The sequence below is a fragment of the Bidens hawaiensis genome, unplaced genomic scaffold (genome assembly GCF_021521415.1).
Source record: "Bidens hawaiensis isolate Kalapana, Puna unplaced genomic scaffold, B.hawaiensis_p1.1 tig00037291_1, whole genome shotgun sequence".
In the NCBI taxonomy this organism is placed as follows: domain Eukaryota; kingdom Viridiplantae; phylum Streptophyta; class Magnoliopsida; order Asterales; family Asteraceae; genus Bidens; species Bidens hawaiensis.
The window spans coordinates 111,653-125,042 of NW_027496520.1; the positions used below are offsets into that span (position 1 = coordinate 111,653).

Here is a 13,390-nt window from a genome sequence, read left to right on the forward strand (position 1 = left end):
AAAGACTACACATGTAGTAAGTGTTAAGCGTCATTTAAACCCTAGTTTAAATGTAATGAGGTGTGCGTTATAGATTCAATGATCTTAAGTTTGAATTGACGGAGTTGAGTTAACGGAGTTAACCTGAAATTGACGATTGTCACAATTTAATTATTTTAATAGTTAATCATATTGTTTTACAATGCGAATTATTAGTCTTTTTAAAAAAATATATAATAAAATTAAAAACATATCAATACAAAATATAAAAAGAAAAATGAAATATTGAGAGTTGTCGAATCTGGCAAGTACTGCTCACACTTGCCATTTGAAATGGCGGATGTCCAGAAAACACTTGTCATTTCAAATGGCGAATCACAACAAAAATGTGCCACATCCGCCATTTTTAATGGTGGAATACCAGGTAGTTTTCTAACTCACCGGACAAAAACTGACAACCCTATAGTTAATTAGAGATCCGGCATTTCAAATGACGGACCATCTAGAAACCATTATCACTCTAGCTCTCTCCTAGAAACCATTTCCACTACATCAAATTTCCTATTTTGAAAAAAAATTCTAGCAGTAGCAACGATCAAGAATAAAGGAATTGAAGGAGGTGTGTGTGGAGTTGCATGAATAAATATTAAACACATCGGAAGACGGCCAGTCCTTTTTAGAAAAAAGAAATACCCTCGTTTAATGGTTTTTGTAATATCCTGAATTTTCTAGAATAATAATAAAATATAATATTTATGTTGGAAGACTTAAATTGAGTTATTAGAATAATAATAATGTAATAATAAAGATAAAAGAATACTATGCTAAATAGATGAGAATTAATTATGGATTTAAAAGGGAAGATAGGTCTAAGGTTCATGGGCTTTAGGAGTATAAATATTCCTTAAACCCTATTCCATTCCATCTCCATCCATTTTACACCAGAACCTATTCCATTCCATCTCCATCCATTCCATCTCTACTCTATTCTATTTGTAACATCCCATATTTCATTTGATATTTTAAATGATTTGGGTTTAATAAATTATAGAAGATAAATGTAATTATCTAAACTATGAGGGGAATAAGTGTCATTAAATGAAAAGTTAAACATGAAACCCTACCCTATTCCTATAAATGTAGCCACCATCCATTCATAACCATCCTAGCCTTCAAACTCCTTAACCCAAATTCCCGTTTTTGAGAGAACAACCCATAAAGACCCGACGATTCCAGGAGATCTAATCGTCCTATCGGTATCAAATATTTACAGAGTGTTCCTAGAATATAAATGAAGATTTCCATCAGTTGGATCTCCGATCAGAGATTGAGAAGTCTGGTTCTTATTAAGGAAAATGTAACAACAAAAATAGAGTTTTTCCGGAAACTGTTTCAGTTTTCCGGTGACTGTAGCGGCGGCTTCCGGCAAAGGAAGTAGGCGGCGCTGGTAGATCTCGGCGAGATGGTTCCGTGGTCGCTTGAATCACTAAATTCCGAGTTCGTTTGATATGGTTTTGGTCTAATCGAGTGATTTCGAACATAAACTTCAAAGGTACGATTTTGTTAAAAAGGTTTACTTTTCTTGTACGGATTTGCATAAAAATTTGTAGGATGATTGAACGGGTCACGTTTATTGATAAATTAATGAACTTTCTAGTAAATGGATTAGTCGGTTCATTTCGTGTAAAACGAGTAGTGTTCGATTTGTGAAAAGGACGGGTAAACGATGTCGGTTTGGCATGATACTTGGAAGAAATCATTTATCACAGCTGGCCCAACATTATAGAACACGACACCGCAACCCCGGGTGTGACACACGGATAAAAATTAGCCTAAACCGAGACTAATATAATCTCGATTAGCAATAAAATTTCGTCATTATGAGAAAAATATTCTTTATTAGTGATCTAGACGTTTCAAAAAGTGCAAAAATCGCCACGAAACGAGCCTGACGTGGAATAACCTCGGGTAACGAGTCAAAAAGTAAATAAATCCCTAAAGGGGCTAAATGATCTCGAAAAATTAAATCACATATTAAAGTAGTCGAGACAATGTATAAACTTAATTTTTGAAGGTTCGAATCGCGAAAATTTGGAAATAAGTGATCGAAAGCGAGTAGATGACACCGTAAGGACCCGACAACAAGTTTTTCAGAAAATTAGTTTCTTAGGCTTGTATTATCAAGAATCCAATTTCGTTCAAAGTCTGACAAAAATTATTAGAAACGGGATTCGTTTGATTACCTAAAGTTCGTTAGACGTTAAAACGGAAACTTAAGATTATTGCTTAAACACCCACCCAACCCAATCCTTTCCCCATCAAAACTAAACACCTCACTCTCACACCACCCATTGATTTAGTTAAAACCATGTTCTCATCATTACCTAGATGAGTTGTACATACACTTGTCATTTCTAATCATTACCCCATGTGTTGTACACTCCAACACCACACACTTGTCCAACACCTCACCACACAATCCCTCTCTTTCTCTCCTTAAAAGCTACAGCCAAACACCCTCTTTGCACACATAACCCAAATTCAAAATCAACACACACATACACATAATCAAGAAACATGGAGGTTTAAGTTAAGATCAAGGAAATGATTAAGCTATTAAGGAGAAATTAGGAAGGATTAAAGCTAGGAAACACACACTACTATCACTCACCATTTTCATCTTTTAACAATCTCAAGAAATCAAGTAAGTATTATATTATGGTTAATTAAGTATTGATTATAGATATACAAGGATTATTGTTCTTGAGTTTGATTTGAAATATTGTTAATATGTGTGGTATATGTATATGTATGTGTGCCGTGAGTGTATGTATATATGTATGAGAGGATCAAAACTCAATAATACATACACACATAGATACATCCTAAAGACTCTATATTGATTAATGGAATTGATATTAAGTGTTAATAAACTCTTGAAACTTTTGGTGAATTTGAAAGAGTTTGATTCTAGGGTTTGTTGTTAGAATTAAGTTTGGAGTAAATATTGTTTATAAACTTGTTAATATGGTTTTAGATTGTTGAAAAGTGTTGTTAGAGATTGATAAAACAAGAATGTGATCATAATTGCAAATATTGGGGATTTTTGGTATTAACTTAATTAAGATATTTTAAACACATTTTTGAATCAAAAGATGTCGTGGGATAACTTAAATGTAAGTAAGATAGGTTGCATGTTAGACTTGATAGTTGAAACTTGATAATTGTTGAAATTGCTAAACAAGAAAACTTTAATCTAAGAAAAGGTGACAATTAAATTTTGATATAAATACTTGTAATGAATGAAATCAATAGGTGATTAATAAAAACTTAAAATAAGATAGGATGTATAATTTGAAACTTGAATTAGTTAATTCATTGTTTAAATAAACAACACCTTACTAAAGATAGAAACTTTATTAAATAAGTGAATTTAAAGAATAATATGGAATAGATTATTTAGGATGTATGAAACCCTAACAAATTAATTAAATCTAGAATTGCAACTAATCAAAGTGGAATAATTAGATTAATTAGAATTACAAACATTAAAAGTTACTAAAATAAGAAACTTTGTTAAAACAACACTTGAAAATTTATGAAAATCCATGATCCTTTGATTAGAAATATTGGTTAAAAGGTTTATAAAGATAGAAATGACATAAAAGTGACTAGTTACAAAGGAATAGAATCATCTAAAAACTAAAACATGATAATTGTTTAAAAGAACAAAGACTTGGATCATGAACACAAAGATTCTTCTAAAATGAAATAGAAACCTTTTCTTAAAAGTAAAATATTTTGTGATTATTAGAAGCTTTGAAAAGAGTTTAAAGATCTGGATTTTTAAAGATATTTAAAGATAATTGTATATATAAAAATAAAAAGCTTAACTAGTAACATTGTTAAGGTAATCCAAAATACGAACTTGGAACCGAAAAGCTCGATTAAGGTATCTTATGAACATATATAGTTAACACTGAAATTTATGGTAAATTATATGTTATTATAGGTGTGTTTAGTTCATAGGATGATTATTATATATTTGTGTAATTTATTTGACACGTCGGTAACTTAAACGGTCGAAAAATCGGCTTTTTAAACAAAACCGACACAACTTTTAGGGACTGTTTTAAAACAGCCCCTATAGTGTTAAAATACTCATGTATAACATAAGTTAATACATGATAAAAGGACAAGATGATAAAACTTAGTACTAAACAGTTCGTGTCGCGAAAACCGACACGAAAACGTTAAAAAGTTGCTAATTTAAGAAAATAGTAACAAAAATGAAAATAATATATTTTCACAAGTTAACATGTAAAACTTGACTAATATCTATGTAACAAGTATTTTCCATAATTTATAAGTTACATTTTAAACGAAAAACTGAAATAACACATTTTAACCATAAAAACCGGCAAAACCGACAAAACCGACGAAACCGTCAATTTTGGTGAAAAATAGAAGATTAATATTTTCTTAAAAATTTCCGGCAACTGGAACTTAAAATATTTTATTATATTTTTAATTGTTTATTTATTAACTTAATTAATTAAATAATAGTTAACGGAAAACCGAACTATGTGTACTCGCTTATGTGCTTATGTGAATACTAGAATAAGACTTATAAAATAAAAAGGAGCTTTGTATAAAAACTAAAATCAAGTTTTTATTAACAAAACGTGTTCTAATATAGGACACGGAATTTTTGGAAAAGCTACAAGACAGTGAGTTTCTCTATCGACCCCCCTCGATTTTTAACTGGAAATGTTTTCAAAACGATATTTAATTGTGTTTTGGGGAAAAGCATATTCTTTATTACATATTGATTTCGTTGTTGTTTTATAAAGGCATTTTATTTTACAAATTGGTGTATAATGCGGGATGAATCTAGTTGGCTAAATAACTGTTAACCGAATTTGTAAGGGCGCAAAAATATGGGTAGATCTATCGGGGTGACGCCCCCCCACTTCCAATCGCGTTGGGTTAAAAGTGGGCATATTTTGAGTATGGTATGTTTCGAGTTATCAACTGAGATAGTCATACGTATTTTTTTATTATTTGCTCGTCTACAACAGCTCGATTTGTTTAAGAAATAAAATGCCTATTGTTTTGTGATGTAATGACGGTAGATCATTACACACGGATTTGTGATATAATGGCGGTAGATCATTATACACGGAATATTTGGATATAATTCGGGGTGTAGTGACGATTACACACGAATTAATATCGGATTTGATTATTTGGATTATGTTCTCGATTCATATATATATATATATATATATATATGGACTATTTTGATATAAAGGGAAACTCACCAACACGTTGTGTTGATCGATATTTTAATATGCTTTTCAGGTAATAAATGAAGTATTGAAGCTTCGTGAAGAGCGTTGGAAAATAGTGGCGTGTGTTTGAATGAAAAATGTTGACTTTATGTTGAACTTGTAATCTGAATAAAAATCGTGTAATATGACACGTGTAATAACTCTTATGGTTAAATAAAGTTCAACTTTCATTTTAAATCTATTATTGAATGTGATTGGCTGAAACGGCGTCTGTCACCACCCGAATGACTTGGTCAAAGTCTTCCGCTGTTTAAATTAAGATTTTCAGGGTGTGACAGAAGTTGGTATCAGAGCCAATGGTTATAGTGAATTAGAAATTTTGGGTAAAAATTTCTAAACTATAACTCGTATATTCAAACACACGATTTTCCCTCCTCGCGAAGCAAAGGTATAATCAATTGAATGATTATATTATTTTTTTATAAAAATGAAAATAATAATAATAATAATAGGTAAATAAATAAATAAAGTTGTAAAGTTTACAGTTTTATCTATATATATATATATATATATATATATATATTACTAGCGATTATTTAGTACAAAATATGTAACATGGCATAATCACACACTCTTATCAAGATTCACAACATCGACAGTATTTCGAAGGACCGCCCCAACGACCCCTGTTGTATCATCAATCGTGCGCTGCGCCAGTGCCTTTTCTGTGAATCTTAATATTCCTTTTAGATAAATTATTTATACACACACTCGTAGAGCCTAGTTCCCACTAACCTTAGGCCATAATTCATCGTCCTACGCTAGATTCGTTTGAAATCGTTGAAGGACGACAATGCGACCCTGCCTCTTCAGATTCCTGTAACATCCCGAAATTCCTAGAATAATACTTAATTTAATACCTGCGTTGGGTGAATTATTCGAGTTAGTGGGATAATGATAATAATATGATAATAAAGCTTACGGGGTAGCGGGCTTGATTAATAGAATTAAAGATGGACCAAAAAGGAAAGATGGGCCTTAGGTCCATGGGCTTAAGGGAGTATAAATACCCTTAAACCCTAATCCTTTCCATTTTTATCACTACACCATAGCCTACACCTTGATAAACACACACAAACACCATCCTATAACCCGAGCCAAGATTTGAAGGTGGAAACCCGAACCCGTTGGTGCTAGATCGTCGTGAAGAACCAAAACAACATCAAGGTTTAACCGTGTTCGTAAACCGACTCGTTTAAGGTACGTTTATATTTAGAAATCGTTCATATAGGTTCGGTTTGGTTTGGGAAATCATAGATCTGTTTTAGTATGTTATAAACGAATCCAAAGCAACAAATCTTATGGAAATTGATTAACATTTGATGGGTTAATTGTTAACCTAATAGAACCCGTATATATGCCTAAATCGCACCCTATAAACACGAACATTTGGATGATTGAATGGTTAGGGTTTGTAGGCGCTGCTTAGACGATTCCAACGATACCTAAATCATGATATTTCGTTAAGAAATGAATGTTTAATCGCAGATCTGATATAGTTTGACTGTTCTTGTTCTTATCAATTTTGAATTTGACCCTAGAGTCAAAGATCTGGATAAGAACTGTAGATAGTTCGTTATGGTGGATCAATTCTTTACGCGTGCATAACGAATGGGACTCATTCGTGTGAATTGATAACGAATCAGCCCTTAATTCGTTAATCACCCATTCGTTAAATAAGATAACGAATCTGGTGATTCGTTATAGACTCATTCGTTAAATAAGATAACGAATGTGGTGATTCGTTAGAGGCTCATTCGCTATGCTGAGATAGCGAATCAAGTCTTGAGATGACGAATCAGATGGTAATAAGGGACAAATCTGGATAACGAACTAAGGAAGGTTATATAACGAATTAGATAACGAATTAGGCTTATTTCGTTATAGCAAATGGGTTAGCGAATTGGATAATAATATTAAAATCCTAATGAAAAATGTGTTAGGACAGTTAATGACAATAAAATTTTCCAAGCTGACCTGGCAGCTTAACCCCAGCCAGGGGCTCTGCCCCTTGGACCCCGCTAGGGGCTGCCGCCCCTAGAACCCCGCTGTCAGGGGTTGCCCCCGGACCCCCGGTCGTCGAGGGTTGTAAATAGACTAGAACGCGATATAGATAGTAATAGTTAATTGATATGTGTAATCGTTATACAGTTAGCCGTGCCAGCTAAAGAAAGGATTAACTACTATCGGTGAACGTAGCAGGATTCAGGTGAGTTTCTAGCCCCACTTCCTTGTTATGTTTTCGGGGTTATGTGCATACTCGACATGATTAGTAAATACACTTACCTTAAGTGGTTAGTGTATGCTATATATGATATATGTGATAGATATGAATAATTGATTGTCGGTACGTGAACGATCTTCGAATATTGAACGTACTGTCAGGTTATAAATAAAGATATGAATATAGTATGTAATGTAAGGGTGATTGCTTGTCGATACGTGAACGATCTTCGGATATTGCATGTATTGCCAAGAATAGTGATTGTCTCCTTATATGGATATTAAATGATAACTTATATATAGAGTTCCCTCTACGGATAATATATAGAGTGTTCCTTAAATGGAAAACATAGTGTTCCTTTAATGGAAATCCCAGTGTTCCTTTGATGGAAAGCCTAGTGTTCCTTTGATGGAAAGCTTAGTGTTCCTTCTATGGAAGTATATAGGATGATCCTTCTATGGAGAATATATGTATAGAGTGTCCTTCTATGGAGAATATAAATAGTAGGGGTAATAGTAATAGTTCTTTTAATAGATATTATGTGGCGTTCCTCTTATGGATATATATACAAGGTTAAGATATGTATGTATGTAAGATATGTGTATGTATTGTATGTCGCCTGATTAACTAGAGCTCACTCAGCGTAGCTGACTTTTAGTATGCACGCAGGTGAATATGACTAAAGAGCTAGCATGAGGTTGGCACATGGCATGAATCGAACGGCTGTCATTTGAAGAATGGAATAAATGATGTTTTAATATGATGATTTATGTTATGGTTTAAAGAAAAGGTAAAATGTTTTGTAATAAACGATAAAAGTTTTATATTCCGTGAAAGTTTTAATAAACTCTGACTTGTAGAACTGTGTTTATGAGTAAATCCGACGTTAAAGTGAGGCACCGGGAACGGGGCCTTACAAGTTGGTATCAGAGCATAAGTTCGAGAGATTTAAGCATCCTACATGCTTAGACTCGAACAGAAAATGGTACTTAAGTAATAAAATAAAGAAGATGCCAGTTCAAGATAACCATGTGTCACTCAAGCAAGCCTGGTAAAGGTAAAAGTGTATGATCACCTAATGCATGATAACTTTAGCTTAATTATTAAAAGAAGGATATGTACAGGATAGGGATAGGATTAATTAGTTGATTGATTAACTGTTTAAAGTAGAAATTAGCATAAGTGAAATCATAAAGGGAAGTATGTAGAACCTGAGGAGTAGTGCAAATAGTTAATTACACTTGGCCACTGTCATTAACTACTTACTTTACGAATCATGTGCTAAATAATTCCTGGAGTGATGACGTTTGTGTTTTCCCTTTAGAATACGATGGCTGGAGCAAGAAGGTTTGTTGTTAAGGGAGGTCACACTGGACGACCTTGTGGGCCACGTGTTGTCCGGGAACCTTCTGAAGAACCAGTTACTACCACGAGAAAGGAGAAAAGTGAAATTCTACAGGGACCAAGCAGCGATGAAGGGTATCAGCTGGATCATGTTGTTCAATGTGCCATTTCCTACGCTGTGGCTGCTGCAGCAAAGAAATTTGGTGCTGTCAAGTCTGCTGAAGGCCATGCAATGGCTACTGAGAGGGTAGGGGAAGATGGTAAGAAAGTTGACGATAATAAGAGAGGGGCGAAAGGAACCAAACGGCCTGCAAATGTCGTGGAGTATGCGGAGAAGAAGACACCAAAGATGGCGGCCAAGGAAACATGCAAAGTGTGCGAAAAGATGCATGGTGGTGAGTGCAAATGGGGTAAGGGTACCAACGTTTGTCATAAGTGTGGGAAAGCTCATGGTGGAGAGTGCAGGCTTGGATCGAATGCCTGTTACAAGTGTGGGGAGGTGGGGCATTATGCTCCAGAATGCACTGCAATGCCTGCGTGTTACAGATGCGGTAAAACTGGTCACATGGAAAGGAAATGCAAGAGAACGGAGGCGGGAGGCGCGAAAGGGATATAAGCCAAGGAAGACTGCTAAGATGAGCGCTCGATGGAGGAATAATTGCTTAGACAATAGTTTAATTTCGTTTTAAGTATGATTGCCTAAGAACTTGTTTTGTGTTAAGGTTTAAAACTTATGCTTATCTATGACGTGTAATATATTGAGTTTGGTTATGAATGATTAATTATGTATGATAAAACGTCGTACTAGACAATGATGTTAAATGGTAGGATGAGTGTCATAATAGACACCGTTTGTGTTTTTCCTTTTAGAATACGATGGCTGGCGCAAGAGAGGTCGTTGGCACTGGAGGTTGCACTGGGCGTCGAGGCAGGCCTCGTATTGTTCGACAACCATCGGTAGAAGCAGCTTCCAACACCGGAGACGAAGGAAGCGCAGCTGGAGGAAACCCGAGCAACAACGAAGGGGTTCAACTTGACCCTGCGATTCAAGCAGCCATTGTTCAAGCTGTAGCCGCTGTTGTGAAGAAGTAGAATCCCGAGAGATCTGCTGGAAGCCATGGGAGAACTGCTGAAGGGTCAGGGGGAAATGGTAAGAAAGATGGTGAAGGAGAGAAGGGTGACTCGGATGAAGCTGGATCTGTGAAAGTTGATGATGGAAAGAGAGGCCGAGGTGGGTGTAACTACAAGTCCTTCAAAGGATGTGACCCGCCAAAGCTAACTGGTTTGGAAGACACAATCTCCACTCTTCAATGGATAATCGCCATGGATAAAATTATCCGCATTAGCGAATGCCGTCCCGACCAAGCTGTGGGTTATGCTACTCAATCATTCGGTGAAGAAACAATGTATTGGTGGGAGATGGTTGAGCAGAGGAAGGGTCAGGAAGAGGTTAAGGCAGTGAGATGGAATGATCTAAAGGAGTTGGTGATAAAGAGGTTCTACGCTGATATTGAAGTTGAAAGAGTGGAGATGAAGTTTCTGAACTTGAAAGCGGGAAAGATGACACAACGGGAGTATACTACTGAATTCAACCGCATGTCTAGGTTGGTACCTGACATGGTGAACACCGAAGCTAAGAGGATCAAGTGCTACGTAAGGGGACTTCCTCGGAATGTTCGCTCTTTGGTTAAGGCTAGTAAACCCGCAACATTTAACTCGGCCGTGGAATTGGCCGAGATGGTTTATGAGGACATTGCCATCTGTGAAGAGGAGAAGATGGAACCAAAGAAAAGGAACCCAACCCCAGAACCAAATGAAGCCAATGAGGTGGATCCACGTAGGAAGAAGGCAAGGCAGGAGGAGTTCACCACTTGTGAAAAATATGGGAAGAGACACCCGGGAGAGTGCAGAATGGGATTAGGTGTTTGCTACAGGTGTGGAAGAGAAGGACATTCCTCTTGGGAGTGCAAAGATCGTCATAGGTGTCACAACTGTGGAGGGCGTGGACACCTAGCAAAGGATTTCAGGAAGCCAAAGGAAGGACATGAAGCAGGGAAGAATGCTTGAGGTTAACAGTTTCCTTGTTATGCATAGAAAGTCTGTTCAAGAAGGCTAGTTACTAGCCATAAGTTTAATCTGTGTTTGATTTATTAATGACTTGACGCGTATTTTATGTATTGTTTTAAAGTTAGACTGGAGTTGTCTGAATTAATTATGCTAAGAAACTGTTATGAGTTGATTTTGGTTATGAATGACTGTTGTGTTGTGATAAATGTTATCTTAGACAATAGTGTTAAGTAGAACGAAACATGGTCCCTTGGAAGGACGAAACGAGATTTGTATCATCGAGGGTCTCAAGGACAAGCTACCTTAAATAGCTAAAGCACATTAACACAGCTCGGTAACTGCAAATCAGGAGTAAGAAGGGTAACCCAAAAGCAAAGACGATCCAAGAAAGCGCGTGAATGCAAGAAGTGTTCCTCCTACAAGGAGTAAGCTAGGTTTCGGGGACGAAATCTCTTTAAGGAGGGAAGACTTGTAACATCCCGAAAATCCTAGAATAATATTTAATGTAATACCTGCGTCGGGTGAATTATTTGAGTTAGTGGAATAATGATAATAATATGATAATAAAGCTTAAGGAGTAGCGGGCTTGGTTAATAGAATTAAAGATTGACCAAAAAGGAAAGATGAGCCTTAGGTCCATGGGCGTAAGGGAGTATAAACACCCTTAAACCCTAATCCTTTCCATTTTTATCACTACACCATAGCCTACACCTTGATAAACACACACAAACATGTAACATCCCGAAATTTCTAAGAATAAATAATTAATACATTATTTATTTAAGATGGAAAAGTTTACTTTAGTTAGTACATAAATAAAATAATAAAGATGGAAGGATAAGTAGGCTAATTAGATGGAATTAATTATAGACCAAAAAGGAAAGATGGGCCTAAGATCCATGGGCTTAAGGGAGTATAAATATTCCTTAAAACCCTAATCATTTCCATTTCCATTTCCATACATCTCCATACCATAGCCTACACCATCAAAACACACACTTAACACAATTCCCGTTTTTGAGAAAAACACCCACAAAGACACAAAGATTCCCGGAGATCAAGCAGTCGGATCTGTCTCAAATTTTAACCGAGTATTCTTGACATATAAATGAATATTTCCACCGAAAAGATCTTCTATCATAGGTCGGGAAGTCCGATTTTTATCAGAAAAACCTTAGCAGCTCAAAAGTGAAGATTCCGGCAACTGTTCAGCTATTCCGGCGACTGTAGCGGCGGTTTCTGGAGAAGGTGAGCTGATGGGTTTAGATCGGGACGAGACGGTTCCGTGGCCGCTTGAATCACTCAAATCGGAGTTCGTTTGATATGGTTTTGAGCATCTCGAGTGATTTCAAACAAAAACCTCAAAGGTACGTTTTTGTTAAAAAGGTTTACTTTTCATGAACAGATTTACATGAAAATTTGTAGGACGATAGATCGTGTCTAGGTAAATCGTAAAGTTGCAAACTTGAGGATTAAAATGGATTTAACGAACTCATGGTTATGAACGGCTCGTTTAAAATAGACCCTAGATCTAGTTTTGAACGTTTTAGCCATAAAGGTGCAAGCTTTATGCTAGAAAATGGTTAAGTCTTGATGATGGGTTGATAACGAATGTAAAACAGTTAAGGAGGATGGGATATAGGTGGTTAAAAGTGTAATCATAGACCGTTAACCGTTGTTGAGCCTAAAATGGAATCAAAGATAGGAAAATCTGAGCTGAAAGCATCAGATAAGGGTTCTCGGACCTGAGCCTCCATATGGGTTCTCGGTCAATGCGAGAAATCGGTCAACCTGAGTTTTCGATCGAGTTCTCGGTCAAATACGGGTTCTCGGTCAACTTCTGTTTTCGGTCAAGTATGGGATTTCGGTCAACACAAGTTCCCGGTGACCCAGGGTTCTCGGTCACCAAGTTTCTCGGTCAACCCAAGGGTTTTCGGTCAACATGTGGGTTCTCTGCTGAGAGTTCTCGGCCACTTGGGAATGTTGTGGTCTGTGGGCCTGACCCAACTAGGCCCAAAAGCCAAAGTGATCAGAGTCCTGATCTAACAAGATAGCCCATCTGTTTAAGAATTAGACAACAAGCCCAACATAGAGAAGTGTTGGTTAATTAGAATACCAACTTAAATAACTGTACGGTTAATTAATATATATATATATATATATATATATATATATATTTAACAGTTAGCCGTGCACAACTAAATAAGGGGATAACAATTAGCGGCGAACGCAACAGGATCCAGGTGAGTTTCTAGCCCCATTTCCTTGTTATGTTTTCGGGGCTGTGTGCATACTCGATGTAATAGTTAATACACTTACCTTAAATGGTAAGTGTATGCCATGTATGATTTATATGTTATTTATGTATGTATATTTTGAATGTGAATGAAAGCTTGTCGGTACGTGAACGATCTTCGGATAT

General features: G+C 36.0%; 1 pseudogene; it reads left to right on the forward strand.

Moving 5' to 3' along the window:
* Positions 1 to 346: 346 nt before the first annotated feature.
* LOC143589267 (uncharacterized) overlaps positions 347 to 13,390 on the forward strand; it is a 57,534-nt pseudogene continuing 44,490 nt past the window's right edge.